Here is a 16594-nt window from a genome sequence, read left to right as displayed (position 1 = left end):
TTTACGATGGATAGGAAAGAAACTACAGTCAAAACCGGTTTTAACGACTCCTATGGGATCGCCTATTAACGGTCGTTATAGGCGATAGACGTACAAACCGGTTTTTCTTTCTTTCTTTTTTGCTAAAGGTGTCATATCTGTAAGCCTTAGGCTGCACACGTACATGGTTAATTAACAGAGACAATTTTAAATTTCAAAGAACGTAAGTGAAATAAGTACTTTATTTAGAATATTTGTGGTATTTGTGGAGTGGGACTGACGGGAATCTTTCTTCTAGTGTTTACAGAGTACGTTCATCAAAAATAAGTCAGCAAAATATAAAATAAGTGACGACAGAAGTAGCAACAATGTAAATTGATTAATAACGTCGCACATGGTCTTGGCTAATAAATGGTCCATCCAAATATTGTAGAAATCGTTGAGTGTGATATACACAATTCCTTCGAGGTGCTGACGTTTGATTTCCTATTTTGTAATCGCCATATTATTTCTTCAATATTAAACACTTTACCTTCCTTTTGCGACATTTTCACAGCTATGCTTGCCTTGACTATTTAACAGAGAGACTGATTTGAAATCTTCAATGTACTGAAAACAAGCTTGAAAGTAAGCTTTACATTGTTCTCAGCAAACCCCAAACTGTTAAAAAAACCAACATTGGACGTTATAGTCGATACATTTTTGCGACAATTTCTGTGCCGTTTTATACGATACGTCGTAATAAGCAATGTACAGGCCGTGCGATTAGGGGCGCGCAGCTGTGCTACTGCTATTTGCTTTACGTCGCACCGACACAGATATGTCTTATGGCGACGGTGGGATAGGAAAGGCCTAGGAAGTGGAAGGAAGCAGCCGTGGCCTTGATTAAGGTACAGCCCCGGGATTTGCCTGGTGTGAAAATGGGAAACCACGGAAAACCATCTTCAGGGCTGCCGACAGTGGGGCTCAAACCCACTATCACCCGGTTACTGGATACTGGCCGCACTTAAGCGACTGCAGCTATCGAGCAAACGCAGCTGTGAGCTCGCATCCGGGAGATAGTGGGTTCGAATCCCGCTGTCGGCAGCCCTGAAGATGCTTTTCCGTGGTTTTCCATTTGCACACCAGGCAAATGCTGGGGCTGTACCTTAATTAAGGTGACGGCCGCTTCCTTCCAACTCCACGGCCTTTCCTATTCCATCGTCGCCATAAGACCTATCTGTGTCGGTGCGACGTAAAGCCACTACCAAAAATAAAGCGATGTCGTACTAAGCGTTTTTTAAAATACAGTGCTTATAGAGGATTTGGACGGGACCGTTCGCCGTTATAACCAATACGTCTTTAACAGCGATGTCGCAATAAACGGCTTCAACTGTAGTAATGATTATGTTCTACAATTTGTTATTATTTTAACACACACTAAAAATATAAATAATAATATTTTACGATTTTAGCTATTTATGTTTTTAGTGTCAATTTGTGTTCATAGATCTTACAACACAAAGAATTTTGTTTTGAGATGTCAATTTCAATGATGAAGAGAATGGGCCAACTCGCGAAGCATGTACGACTAATAATTATGTACACCAACGAATTTTATAATAAATATTGACAGGGCGGAGCCAACAACTAACCGTGGCATTTATCACGAGCTTAGTCAATACGGACCAGTCCAAAACATTTTTATTTTCATGGTGTGACAATGGGATACCACGCCGACTGCGGACTGTGGGATTCGAACCCACTATCTCCCGAATGGAAGCTGACCGCTACGTGACCCAAACAGTGCAGCCACTTGCTCGATTTGATATTTCTCCCATACCTCCAGAACGTACGATGGTAAATAGAGAGTTATTGGCCCTCTGTTTACCTCCAAAGCAGACTGGAAGTGTCCACACACAATTGAAGAAGAAACTGGAAACTTGCAAAAACTTTTAACATGCAGGACTTTTTCTATTGATTTTACGTCGCAGATACTCAGACCTTATGACGAAGTATGGATAGGACATGGCTAGGAGTGGGAAAGAACTATTTTCTTTGCCAGTAGTTTAACAATGCACTAACACATGGAAGGTTTTCGGAGAGACAATGATGGGAAAAATGCTAGGATTCGAAAGGTAGCGTCTGTGGCCTTAATCAAGATATACTGGCGGTCAAAAAGTTTAGAACCACTAAACAAATCACGAAATGTCATGTAGAACCTAAAATTGTTCCACTAGACCTCTATTTTGTTTCTCAGCTCTTACGTCTGATAGGTTATATGTCGCCTGATCTCATTGAGTTAGGCCAAGTGTTGTAGAAGTTTTTAACTGTTGGAAGGCCACACCAAGAAATCAAAAGTTTTGGAAATATAATGTACTGTACACTCTTAACTTGTTGAAAGTATTACCTTCAAGATATTTTCAGACTTAGCAATAGGTAGGGATCATTTTAATACAAATATAAAAATTCCGGAAAAATGTGACAGTTTTTTTGCATTTTTAATATTTTTTTCAAAGCAGGGCCAAGATGGTCGATATTTCCTTGTTCTTGTTATGTATGAACAAAAGTTTCAGGACCGGGTGAGTTGGCCGTGCGCGTAGAGGCGCGCGACTGTGAGCTTGCATCCAGGAGATAGTAGGTTCGAATCCCACTATCGGCAGCCCTGAAGATGGTTTTCAGTGGTTTCCCATTTTCACACCAGGCAAATGCTGGGGCTGTACCTTAATTAAGGCCACGGCTGCTTCCTTCCAACTCCTAGGCCTTTCCTATCCCCATCGTCGCCATAAGACCTATCTGTGTCGGTGCGACGTAAAGCCCCTAGCAAAAAAATCTCAGGGCGGCGTCAGAAATGTGTTCTTGGATGTCATCTGTAGAATGCAAGTTAAATTATCAGGGCAGATAAATCTGACGTCGATACTCGCCCTGACACCTGAGTCATACATTACAAGAACAAGGAAAAAATATCTCATCTTGGCGATGCTTTGAAAACAAAATAAACACGCAAAAACACGGCGCCGCAATTTTTCGGAATTTTTATATTTGCCCTAAAATGACCCCCACAGTCTACAAGAACATCTGGACAGTATATTATTTTAAATTTTTTAAATTTTTGGTGTGACCTTCCAACAGTTAAAAATGCATAGCTTCTACAATAATTCGTCAAAGTCAATGAAATCAGGCGACATATCGTATTATATGTAAGAGTTTAGGAAAAAATAGAGGACGAGTGAAACATTTTTTTAGTTTCTAGATGACATTTAATGATTCTTTGTGGTCCTAAACTTTTGACCGGTACTGTACAGTACGAGAATTTTACTGGAGTGTATGAGAAACAATGGATTAAGCATATCTTGGGCTGTGGACAGTAAGGTTCGAACCCACCACTTCTCGAAAGCAAGTGCACAGCTATGGCCCGAAACGCACAACGAACTCGCTCGGCCTATGCAGCATACTTGCAAACCTTCGAAAACCGAAAGACTTTACAATGCTAGCCTCAGTCGATTTGCCGGTTATTCCCTATACCGTGCCTGGGCGAGTGGATGATGTAATAGCAGCGCGACCCATGCAACTCGCCCAGTGATGTCATGCGATAAGTTACCCTACTACGTACAGCGTGATTACACCCGGCGAGTTGGCCGTGCGATTAGGGGCGCGCAGCTGCGAGCTTGTATCCTGGAGATAGTGGGTGGAACCCCACTGTGGGCAGCTCTGAACATTGTTTTCTGTGGTTTCCGATTTTTCACACCAGGAATATGCTGGGGCTGTACCTTAATTAAGGCCACGGCCTCTTCCTTTCCACTCCTAGGCCTTTCCTATCCCATCGTCGCCATAAGACCTATCTGTGTCTGTGCGACGTAAAGCAAATTTTACCGTACTTCTTATACAGCAGTAAGTGCGTTCGATGGCTACTGAATTATGTGCTGAACTATAAATATTTAAAGCACGAATCAGATGGAAGAGTGAGAAGAGAATTCCGCCAATAATTTCCTGGAGCGCGAGTGCCAACGCGTTAAGGAATTAAGAAAATTGTGAATAAATTCGAAACTGTGGATTCAGTACTAGACAAAAACTTGAAACTGTCTTAGTAAAGCGAGGTTTCATATTCTTCTGCACGGCGGACTGCATGAAAACAAATGTAAGCATTACAACGTCACAGAAATGTAAAAGTTCAAGAGGTTCAGCCGCAAGAAAGAGTTATTGCAATTGGTTTCTTCAGTCTCTTAACTGTGGTGAGAGAACGATAATTTTCACTTATTAGGTAAGTGTGAAGAAACAAGTAAGATTAGAAATAGATTACTGAGTGCCAAACATCGGAAAATTTTAGGTAAAGGGGATGAGCAGGGTATTATAACCTGAAATGGTGGTGTTTTCTGATGAGGCGTGGTTTTATTTGCATTGATGTGTAAATTCGCAGAATAAGCGGTACTGGTCATAGACCTGTAGGGCCATTTCTTAAGGACACCAATAATTCTGGCCGATACATATAAATATGTACGAGTTTTTTTCCTCAACTGACTGTGCTGCCAAGATCGTTCGGATATTTCCAAAAAGCGGGGCTACAAACTGCGCGTAATGCAATGAATGCGATGCGTGGTGTTTTCGGGGACAGAATAATTTGTGCACGTTTCTGGCCAGCTCGCTCTTCCGATTTAATGCCTTTTGAGCACTTTTCTGTCAGAAATTATAATCTGTAGTTCCCTAACCCTGTGATAGTGACAGGAAACTCGTTTTTTATTTGATACTGTGCACATAATTAAATGTGTTAGGAACAACTGGATAAGTAAAAGAAATGTAATTGTCTCACATTTCGACTTCTAGTTATGGGGTAGCACTATAGCAGAAATGAAAATGTAATTCGCACTAAATGTTTAAAGATACATGGGAATGAATTGCAGAGGGAGAGCATTTTCAACACGTTCTGTAATGGGATTTATTGCTTTTCCATCAGTTTTTCAATCTGATTATCCATTCATCGAAGTTGATAAGTTTCCTACGTGCTACGGAACGTTTACAGACATGCAGGATAAGTAGGTTTTCCCACCATACGACGTCAAAAATTCACACCGGTAAGCAGTAAAAAATAGGAACCCTTCCCCGGTTCAGTAATACTTTGAAACAGTTCTGAAAATTGTTTCAGAAAGAGACATTATTTCTTCGCCAAAATGAAACTTCAAACCTAGAATTAATCCATCATACCGTCTCGTAATGATAACCAATAAGGTAAATTAAACAGACTCTCACGAAATGTAGTACTGTGTCTGGATCTATCACGTGAACAAATACTTAATAAACCATTGTATAAAGAAAGCTGTATTAATAACTCATTACAATAACTGAACTTAGCTCAATCCACATTCATCAACGTCCTGAATACCACAACCATCACGACCACGGGAAACAAAATCACGATGCAACGCAAGGGAGAAAAAGAACACCAGATTTCAGCATCACGATGTTAACTTTTCACTTTAAAGCCGCCAATGGAAACACGACTTCTGGCCACAAGAAGGCCGATGTATGGTGGACCGTAGTGTACGACTCAAATATGGTTACATAGAAGCTTACATTCTTTGGACTTTCCTGTTTCCTGTTGTGTATGTTCTTCGTTTGATTAAAAGCTACTCACACTTCTGTGTTTATGGGTTATAAATAACATTTAACGGAGCCTCTGTGTCTCAGGCGGCAGCGCGCCGGCCTCTCACCGCTGGGTTCGGTGAATCAAATCCCGGTCACTCTATGTGAGATTTGTGCTTGACAAAGCGGAAGCGGGACAGGTTTTTCTCCGGATACTCCGGGCTTCCCTGTCATCTTTCATTCCAGCAACTCTCTCCAATATCATTTCATCAATCATTCATTAATAATTGCCCCCACGGGAGTGCGACAGGCTTCGGCAGCCGGCACAAATCCCATCCCCGCCGCTAGAAGGGGGCTTCATTCATTCCATTCCTGACCCGGTCAAATGACAGGAAACAGGCTGTGGATTTTCAACATTTAACCTTACCCATACCTTCAGCCAGTCATAGCGACCAGTAAGAGAAGACTTTTCGGAATTCACAGCAACCAATACAAGAAGAACCTTCAGCCTCTGAAGCAACCTCCTGAAACGGCGGGAGTTTCAAAACATATTTTTAAGTTTTGTAGTCATTGACTTAAAATCGGGGAGGAAAAACTAACTGATTGGGAGGTCGGGAAGTAATGTAAGAAATCTGAAATTTCCCGCCTAAAGTTTTTTTTTTACAAATTCTTTTACGTCGCACCGACAGAGACAGGTCTTATAAATCAGGAGATTTGGCCGGTAGGATGCAAGAAAGTGTGTGCCACGGAGGAGTAAGGCAGTAGCGAGCAGACTTTTCAGCTCGTTTCAAAGATGTAACGGGATCGAGATCCGTGGATTGGACTGACCAGTACAGCAAAGAAAAACAATTATGTTCCAGAATCCACTGCATAGTTATTCGGGCCTTTTATGTGGGCACATCTTAGCATATAATAATGGATTAACGAACTGATAAAGGAGGAACCACTGCCATCAAGTGAGGCATGTAATCGCCAACATCCCGCCCTCCACCCTCCTGGGCGCAACAGCCCCGAAGGGCAAAAGCCTTGAAAGCGACCGCTGCTCAGCCCGAAGGCCTGCAGATAACGAAGTGTCGTGTGGTCAGCACGACGAATCCTACCTTAATTAAGGCCACGGCCGCTTCCTTCCAACTCCTAGGCCTTTCCCATCCCATCGTCGCCGTAAGACCTATCTGTGTCGGTGCAACGTAAAGCCACTAGCAAAAAAATGTATGTGCTAGTTAAACTTTACGCCCGGATGTCTTGGGTTCGATATCCGTCTGTCAAACTCGGCAAGATGTTGTGAAATGCTGGGACACACGTCCTCAAAAGAGACACCATTACTCGTGAGAGATAAATTAGCTGCTTTACCACCGATCGGTAAAAGCTTTCTGGTGTACACTCAGTACTTTAGTCAAGGTGACGTCTCCACCACGCGTAATTCCTTTCCTTGCAACAATACCGTTTCCTAACTGCGTAATATCTACAGCACAACGTTCATAATAGCAGACTTTTGTCTCCCTCTAAAATTACATTTAATACTGCCTCAAGCTGTGGCTTACGAGGATGGTAATCATGATTATTATTATTATTATTATTATTATTATTATTATTATGACGCTAATAACGCAATTATACAAATATAATACTCATGTTTATTAAACAAGCAGTACCCGCGGATCAACCCGCGTTGAAGCCAGACTTAATTAGAAATCGACTTGAAGACTGTTGGTAAAAATAGTAAACAGTTCAATAATAACTTACCTTACATGAATCTCTCCGTTACGTTTAATCTCTCTCATCGGTCTCTTCATCAATTAGCGCGTCAATTCCCGTAGCCACTTCCAGAGGCCCGGGTTCGATTCCCGGTTCTGCCACGAAATTTGAAAAGTAGTATGAGGACTGGAACGGGGTCCATTCGGCCTCGTGAGGTCAGTTAAGTAGATGGGAGTTCGATTCCCACCTCAGCCATCCTCGAAGTCGTTTTCCGTGGTGTCCCATTTCTCCCCCATGCAAATGCCAGGATGGTACGTAACTGAGGCCACGGCCGCTTCCTTCACACTCCTAGCCCCTTCCTATCCCATCGCCGCCATAAGACACTCGTGTACAACAGAAAAACAGTATTTCCTTGTTCCTTCTGCATCACAACTGAGGGGCTGATACTAACTCAATCCATATGGAGAAAAAAAAATGTTTTACCAATTACTTGCAGAGGAAACTCCACTCGCCTGCTCATACGCACAATCCGTTCTACTGGAAGTCCGTTCCGTTTCACTGAATACATAGTTGAACGAAGCTTCAAAAATAGTATTTAGCTTAATTTACTGAAGTATGACAAGTATATTTAAAGGTTACCTAAGTACTTCTTATTTTGTTATCTCTACGCATTACAGCATATGAAGACCTATGGCGGAGAGCAATATGAAGCCTTGGCTTGCACTATTCGGTACCTCGGCACGAACGATGGGAGGCCATAGCTGTGGGGTTACCGATTTCGTCGAAACTACGGGAAGTTGATCCACGTGAAAAATAAACATATATCGCACCCCCGCTTCAGAAGTGACACAAATTAAGATTCACCAACATTCAATAGAAGGCAAAACGACATCTTTTGAAACTGAAATGCCTGTGGTGAGGTAATGAATTCATCACATACACTTTTCATTCAACAGCCCTAGCGTGAGTCTTTGAGACACGACTTGTTCAAGTTCAGCAACGTTAAGGAGTGAGGGGCTTGGGGGCGGGGAGAGGAGGCAAGTTGTGACATTTCTAAACTTTTGAGTTGTGACACAACTCTTTGTTTATCGGCTTAGAAGTGTGTCTAATCCTGAAATAAGAAACGAACGGAATGAAACTACAATAGTGAATTGGAGTAGGGAAGTTTATCCCTACTTCCCTTCCGACATCATAGTAAGACCAGCCGGAACGTAATGGAACCAGGCAAGACGCAATAACGGTTAGGTGTTATTAGTATACAGAGGCATTTACGGAACAATCGATAGTTGTACAACATTTCAAGAGAGATGAAAATCCAAGCTATTAAAAACAGTACCAGAGGAAATTAGGTTACGTAGGTACTAACACGATCAGAAGGATCTTTCTCAGTACTTACCAGAGCAAATACACACTTACGAGGTGTGTTCAAAAAAAGACCGAACTGTGGCTAGAAAAACTTTATTATGTAGCTTACATCATTTCACAGACTGTCCCCTTCAAAATAGTCCCCTGCACTATCAACAGCGTGTTGCCAACGTTTCTTCCACTTTTGGAATGCTTCCTGGAATGCACTTTCTTTGATGGCGCGAAGTTGCCTCGTCGCATTCTCCTTGATCTCTTCAATGTCTTGGAAACGATGTCCTTTCAAGGTGGTTTTCAATTTGGGGAATAAGAAAAAGTCTGCTGGAGCCAAGTCGGGAGAATAGGGCGGATGGGGCACAACAGGAATTTGGTGTTTTGCCAGATAACTGCGGACCGAGAGAGAGGCATGTGCTGGCGCATTGTCATGGTGCAACATCCAGGATTTGTTTTCCCACAGTTCAGGCCTCTTACTGCGCACAGCATCTCTCAAATGCGTTAAAACATTCTGGTACAGTTCTTTGTTCACTGTCTGGCCTCGGGGTACAAACTCGCCACAGTCACAACTCGCTCAATGTTGCGGTTTGCGCGCAAATTACAAAGTTCGGTCTTTTTTTGTTGATATATCATTTAACACACTGTCTTGACAAGACCTCACAGTTCCAGTGTTCAAACTGATACAAAATGGAAAATGAAACAATTCCAAGTTCTCGCTTCCGGCTTCAGAACTTTCACAACTCGAAATGGACAACATTCCTACAACTTCATTCGCTCTAAAACCGTATTCACCGCAATTGAATTTAATGTATAATCGTTATTAACAAAAATGACACCTTCCGCTAACAATTTATGAGACAATTCGCATAATGACTCCGAAAGAGTAGGCAAGAGTGACACGACTCAATATTACACACTTCTGCGACTTCTCGGGCTATACTGGTGTATTCAAAGACGCGTCAGTTCAGCTGACAAAGGACACCACCATTTCGGGCTGCTCGTAAGTGATACTACAGCCACTTGTCGGAAATAACTGAAGGTTGCGATTATGTCACTTTACCTGAATAAGGAGACCGCTCTGCCTTTTTCGGCTGCATCATTAACTACAAATCGAATAATTTTGAATTGTGTCACTTATGAAGCGGGAATGCGATATGTGTCCGAGGGTGTGTGCCATTGGCCCTTATTTATCGAGAGCACGGCTCTTTGGTAATTTGCATGCATCTGTAGTGGGCAACATTACCGACTTCTACGTGGGCGTTTTGGGTTCAAGCGTGCCAGATAATTTCAATCCCCTTTCTGTTGAATATTTTAGTGTGGGTTCTCATAATAGAACTACGTTCCAGCGAGAAGACAGCACGTAAGACTACGGCCACACCACGCCCGTGTTTCCACGCCGTTGATCAAGCATGTTTTTCGCAGTTTGAAATCATGAATTGCCCATGACCACACATGTGCTTTGTTTTCACGCTACAGTTCACAATCTGAGTGTGTACTGGCATAACGCATCGTGTGTGCAATTGTAATTACGAACAGAATTTCATTAAATAAGAATGCAGTTGTTGCATCATAGACTGCGTTAGATGTTTCTTGGCGGCGGTGGCGTCGATCTGAATCCATCCCATACTGGAGGACAGGCCAAGCAAAGGGGAAATTTGTGCTCCTACATAATACACTGAGTAGGCCTATATTCTAGTTACCTTGACACTGAGTGCTACAGGTTGTCCGTCAGCTCATGAGTAGTTTTGAACCTCCAAAATGATCAATTCACTGTCTAAAAGTATTCAAAGTATCCAGTATTCGGGAGATAGTAGGTTCGAACCCCACTGTCGGCAGCCCTGAAAATGGTTTTCCGTGGTTTCCCCATTTTCACACCAGGCAAATGCTGGGGCTGTACTTTAATTACGGCCACGGCCGCTTCCTTCCCAGTCCTAGCCCTTCCCTGTCCCATCGTCGCCAAAAGACCTATCTGTGTCGATGCGACGTAAAGCAACTGGCAAAAAAAGTATTCAATTGTCCAAAAAGCACTAGCAAAGTGATGGGTACTATTTTATGATAATTAAAAGCTGTGAATTAACTCAAAGATAACGCACGACATATATAAACACAGTTCGCTATAGGTGTCTCGTCTAATTTTTTAGTGCATCACAAGAACAGCGTGTTTCCCCGCGCGTCTGGCCAGACAAATCTGAAACACTGGCATGAAAACCAGCTATTACATGGATCCGAGCGCATTCTCCAGCGGGTGACCTTGAATACGCGCATCCTTTCTCCTTCTCCGGCGGGTTATCACGCTGTGTATGGCTAGACTCGTCCAAGTTACTGTGATCCATATTCCTGGCGTATTTTCACGTGATACGTGCTCCAATGAAACGTGACGGCTCCAAAAGTCGTAGCAATCGTGTGGAGGAGTATTTCACATGGTGGGATAGCAACAGCCTTCCTGGTGTTACTACAGCTTACTAACTGAAGTGTTCAGCTTCATGGCTAAATGGTTAGCGTGCTAGCCTTTGGTCACAGGGGTCCCGGGTTCGATTCCCGACAGGGTCAGGCATTTTAACCATAATTGGTGAATTCCCCTGGCACGGGGACTGGGTATGTGTGTGTCGTCTTCATCATCATTTCGACCTCATCGCGACGCGCAGGTCGCCTACGGGCATCAAATCAAAAGAACTGCACCTGGCGAGCCGAGGTCCTCGGACACTCCTGGCACTAAAAGCCATATGCCATTCCATTCCATTAACGGAAGCTAATATGCTGGTGACATCGATAAAGGAAATGGTGTAGCCTATAATAACTTTGTAAAATTATATGTGAACAGCTTAAAAAAAACATGCCAGAGAATTGGTTAACCTTGTGAAGCAACGCTAATATCTGGTTGAGAGAAAATATACGCGAAAATGCAAGCTGTCAGTCTTCATTAAGGATATTAAAGAGACAAGGGGGGCTGGGTGAAAATGAAGGGAACGCCCTTGGTTCGACCTGTATGCTCTGTGAGCAGAAGCACTATTGTGATGGTCAATGTAAATGACCTGTGATCTATTCATTACCGTAGATTCGGAAAGAAAACCGTAGCTTTCGACGATTCAATGTGATGCCGTCAGATGTACTTTCATCTTCCTCTTCTTCTTGGCCTTTTTCTCAATTACCAGGCTTCGGCATTTGTTTGGATTTAGCCTATTTTATGACCAGATGCCCACCCAGACACTACAGTAACTCTATGTAGGTGGAGGAAGGGGGTAGGTTTCACTATCGCGTGTTTCTGTTATGTTTTCCACGTTTAAATCACATTTGTATGAAACACACAGCACATGTTTCAGTGAAATTTTCGATGGTCCTAGGCATGAAAATCCTTCAGTCTACTGCTTTCTGTAATACTGATTCGCTGCAGATCGTCTTTCTACACGATCACTAGGCTCTTCATTGTTCTTACGTTCACACAACTTCTCTCTAATGTAGTTTATCTCGTTCTTAATTTTACCGAAACAAATGCTTGTACTAAACATATCTGCAGCAAAAATGTGCAAAGGAAGTAATAATCAGCGCAGCCAACTCATTACTAAATCACAGATAAAACAGAAATCGAACACTTATACTGGGAATCTATGAGATGTTACGTCGGTTGTTAAGAGGTGCAAATGTCGCTATTTCGACATTTTTTCATGAACCAATTTCTAACACCGGGTCTCCAAGGTATGAAACTTTTTTTGATGTGAAATGGAGAATGTATAAACAGCATTTCGATTTCGTGAAATCTGTAATAATCAACACCGCTTCCGTATTGCCGTAGTATATAAGAGAATATCGTAGAGAGTACGGAAAATCCATAGTAGTCGGCAACTCTGTACATTGTAGCCTATATCTTACTGTATTTTACGATTTTCTATACGTCGCCCTTAATGGGCAACACTGATGTTTAAAGAATACCACTAATCGTCATCAGAATGAAATGTACAATGCATAAATTATTATTCCTTTCTCTCATCTTATACCAACAACTGCGCATGAATCAGGTGTTTTCTGACTTTACACAACTTCAATCATTTCAGCTGTAAACCTGAACACCAGTACGGCGACCATTAGCCCTTCTACTGCTACACTGCTGACGTTACTGTCCACGCCGCAGTCGACGATAGCCTCTGCCGTGTTATTCAAGATACCATGTTATACTCCACGTACCTAGCGCACAACAGTAGTAGCAGCCTATTTTGGGGGAAGAAAAAACAATGGAGATATGTATTAGCGAAGTAATTTGAATGATTGCATTTTCATTTAATCAGTTCACGATTAGGTGACAGAAGACTGCAAGTCTGTCAAGTTACTGGGACTACATTTAATAATGTTATTTGCTTTACGTCCCACCAACTACTTTTACGGCCTTCGGAGACGCTGAGGTACCGGAATTTTGTCCCGCAGGAGTTATTTTACGTGCCAGTAAATCTAACGTATTTGAGCACCTTCAAATACCACCGGACTGAGCCAGGATCGAACCTGACAAGTTGGGGTCAGAAGGCCAGCGCCTCAACCGTCTGAGCCACTCAGCCCGGCGGGACTACATTTAAACCCTAAATTAACGGGGAAATTGTTTTCAGATACTTTTCTGTTATGTTAACTACAAGTCAGTCAGTCAGTCAGTCAGTCAGTCAGTCAGAAGTCAAATTGTATATGTCTGTTATGATTTGTTAATTTATTTGGAAAAAAAAATGAAAACCTACAACTTGTTTTCCAGTCAATGACCGGGTCAGGGATGGGATGAATGAAGCCAACTTGCGGCGAGGATAGGAATTGTGCCAGCTGCCGAAGCCTGTCGCACTCCTCTGGGGCAATGATTAATGACTGACAGATGAAATGAAATGATAGTGGAGTGTGTTGCTGGAATGAAAGATGACAGGGAAAACCGGAGTAACCGGAGAAAAACCCTGTCCCCCCTCCTCTTTGTTCAGCATAAATCTCACATGGAGTGACCGGGATTTGAACCACGGTATTCAGCCGCGAGAGGCCGGCACGCTGCCGCCTGAGCCACGGAGGTTCCTCATTATTTATTTATTTATTTATTTATTTATTTATTTCTTATCTGTCGTAATGAGGTAATATCGTTGGAGCTACTGCGATGTAAAGGTGAAAAATAATAGGCTGTAAGAGGGATAAAAAGCAAATCTAAAATTGAACTTATGATTTATTCCAGAAATATATATTTTGAGCAGTGTAAAGTGTTAAAAGGGGTTGCCTTGTCGAGGTGTTGGAGGTGCGCTCGATTCCCCTTAACGACGTCGAGATTTCCACTTCGGGAGAGGCACTTTGCCCTAATTTTCAGTCAGTGTACGCCAAAAATTATGATTACCAGGTTAATTCCACCTTCCACTCTTCCGAGGGCCTTCATGGCCTATGCGGAGATACCTTCGGATGTACTTAGTGTTAAAGAAAATCTTAATGAATTCTGCAGTCAAATTATTATTATTATTATTATTATTATTATTATTATTATTATTATTATTATTATTATTATTATCCCAAATTCTACAGATGGCTTCCACAGCTCCTTAGAGTTATATTTAGGGTACACAGAGAATCTTAATGATTTCTACAGTAGTCGAAATGAAGACTATTCTGATTCTCCCGCAACAATCAAGAACCGTAGAAACTTTAAGATACTGCGGTCGCACTTGGAAATTAAATATCCGACCTAGTTAATTCCATAATTAATTCACATGCTACGTTCACGGGACAGTAATCACTGTTAGTGGTGGGGTTAAATGTCATTACATTCGCTGTCATAAGTGATACAGTATTTTTGATTCGTAATTAAATGGCCAAAGCGTTGCGATATCACAATTGATTAATTCTTACAATATTCCGTACATTTATTATTAAATACTTATTTATATTCCACAAATCTGGAAGATAAGTGTTCAGTCGAGATAATTTGTGGTTATATACAGCAGCTCCAAGAAGTATTCTTTGCACTGTTAAGTACACTTCCTCCTTGTCACGATCAATGTCTTTATCATCATCAGTATCACTATCGTCTTCTAAGTTAATTATAGTGTGTATATTTCGCTGGCACACATTAAATACGCAATCTTCCGAACTTTTAATATTATATCCACTGGATCTATCACTTCCACTAGTACTGGGCTTGCTGAGCGACATCATTGTTTTGAGTGTTTTATTATAGTGACCGGGCGAGTTGGCGGTGCGGTTAGGAGCGCGCAGCTGTGAGCTCACATCCGGGAGATAGTGGGTTTGATTCCCACTGTCGGCAGCCTTTAAGATGGTTTTCCGTGGTTCCCATTTTCACACCAGGCAAATGCTGGGGCTGTACCTTAATTAAGGCCACGGCCGCTTCCTTTCCATTCCTAGGCCTTTCCCGTCCCATCGTCGCCACAAGACTTATCTGTGTCGGTGCGACGAAAAGCAAAACAGCAAAAAAAAAATTATTATAGTGGGTTCTAAAATTTCAATTCGATCCCATTTCCTTCGCAAAATTATTTCTTGCAATTTGTCTGCGTGTTTTAGGCAAGAAGTCCAGTTTTCCCTACTTACGTTATTAATTTCGTCGTTTACAAGATTTTTAACGTCTGAAAGTAGTGTTCTTCTTAACAACTTCTCATTTTATTTGTGCCCAGACAAGTTTTATGTGCTTTCGAGGCGAGACAAACACATTTCTTATCACCCTGTGTTTTTTGCCCTTTCAGCTTCTCTGCATACACGTGATACAGTTGACATACTTAGCGAACACGCTTCATCAGTTAAGGCTTGGCGTTTAAGAAACGTTCAGCTGGCTCCGGGTTTCTTCAAGGGTGTACAGTATATATAGTGTAAACAACAACTGCATTTCTTTGACCATGCACTGTTGTCAATTCAGTTTCTCAAGATATAGAAATATCAGCAACACACAAAACACGGATATATATGCCTTGTTAGAGCAGTTTAAGGAGAGGCATTACCGAAATTTCGAACTTCTACAGTTTTCAAGCTATTGTAATGAAAATTATGTCGCATACATAGACCCTTACTAGTAAGCTGTGTACTTAATTTCATTCATTTAGGTATTTTGGGTTTGAAGTTATCCTTCTTTCCACACAATTTCTCGACGCGCAATAAAAATAACGCTCCTAGTGACAATTTTGTTAGAAATAAAACCAAATTTAGTAAAAATGTACCTTATGGATGTATAAATGAAGTTTGCTATATATATTATGTAATTCTGTAAAGATTCCTGCAGTCAATAGATTTATTCATCATTTTAAAGGGCATGGCCCTGATTAAAAGTGAAAAGTAAGGTTGTTATATATACCGGATATAAAAAATTAACAAGTGTTGATCCTGACATAAAACACAGCTTGCAAATAATTTTTGTACATGTTATGAGGAAAACTCTATCACGAGGAGCATTTTGTACACAACAACAACTACTAAAATGTGAAACTGAGAAAACAACACTTGAAAAGAGACAACCATGTCCACACCTCAGAAAAGTCCTGTTATGGTTCTTATTGGCGATATCGCATTGGATACCAATTTATTATTTTCTCGTACAGCGTGGACTAGGCTATTTTATAATACAAAAAAATTCGACACAGGGCCTACCTCCCCTTAAATCTATTCATACCAATGAATAAAAAGTAAGGCTACTTGTACAAAAATAGTCCACGGGGATTATACTGTATGTCATAAGGGCAAAATAGAACTGGCTGACAGAGACTTACACCGCACTGCTGCCATTTGGACTCCCTTACTTGTGGAGGCGTGGCTGATTATTGTACCTTAATAGTGGGGCCAGACACACGATGTATTACTTCCGCTAATTGTGCATTGTGTTCCCCTCCCATTACGCTGCGAAGTGAAACGAATCATAAGAACACAATCACTTCAAAGTTAACTTGAACACAAGATTAGATTGTTTTCTCGTCACCTTTGTCACGACTGTCGTTCAGTGAGGGGATATACAGTAAGTCAGTCAAATTTAAGGAAACCACTGAAGTCCTTTGTGCAGGTTTAGGTTGCT

This window comes from Anabrus simplex, chromosome 2 (genome assembly GCF_040414725.1).
Source record: "Anabrus simplex isolate iqAnaSimp1 chromosome 2, ASM4041472v1, whole genome shotgun sequence".
Taxonomy (NCBI): Eukaryota; Metazoa; Arthropoda; class Insecta; order Orthoptera; family Tettigoniidae; genus Anabrus; species Anabrus simplex.
The sequence above is the reverse complement of the archived record's forward strand: the minus strand, read 5'-3'. Positions refer to the sequence as shown.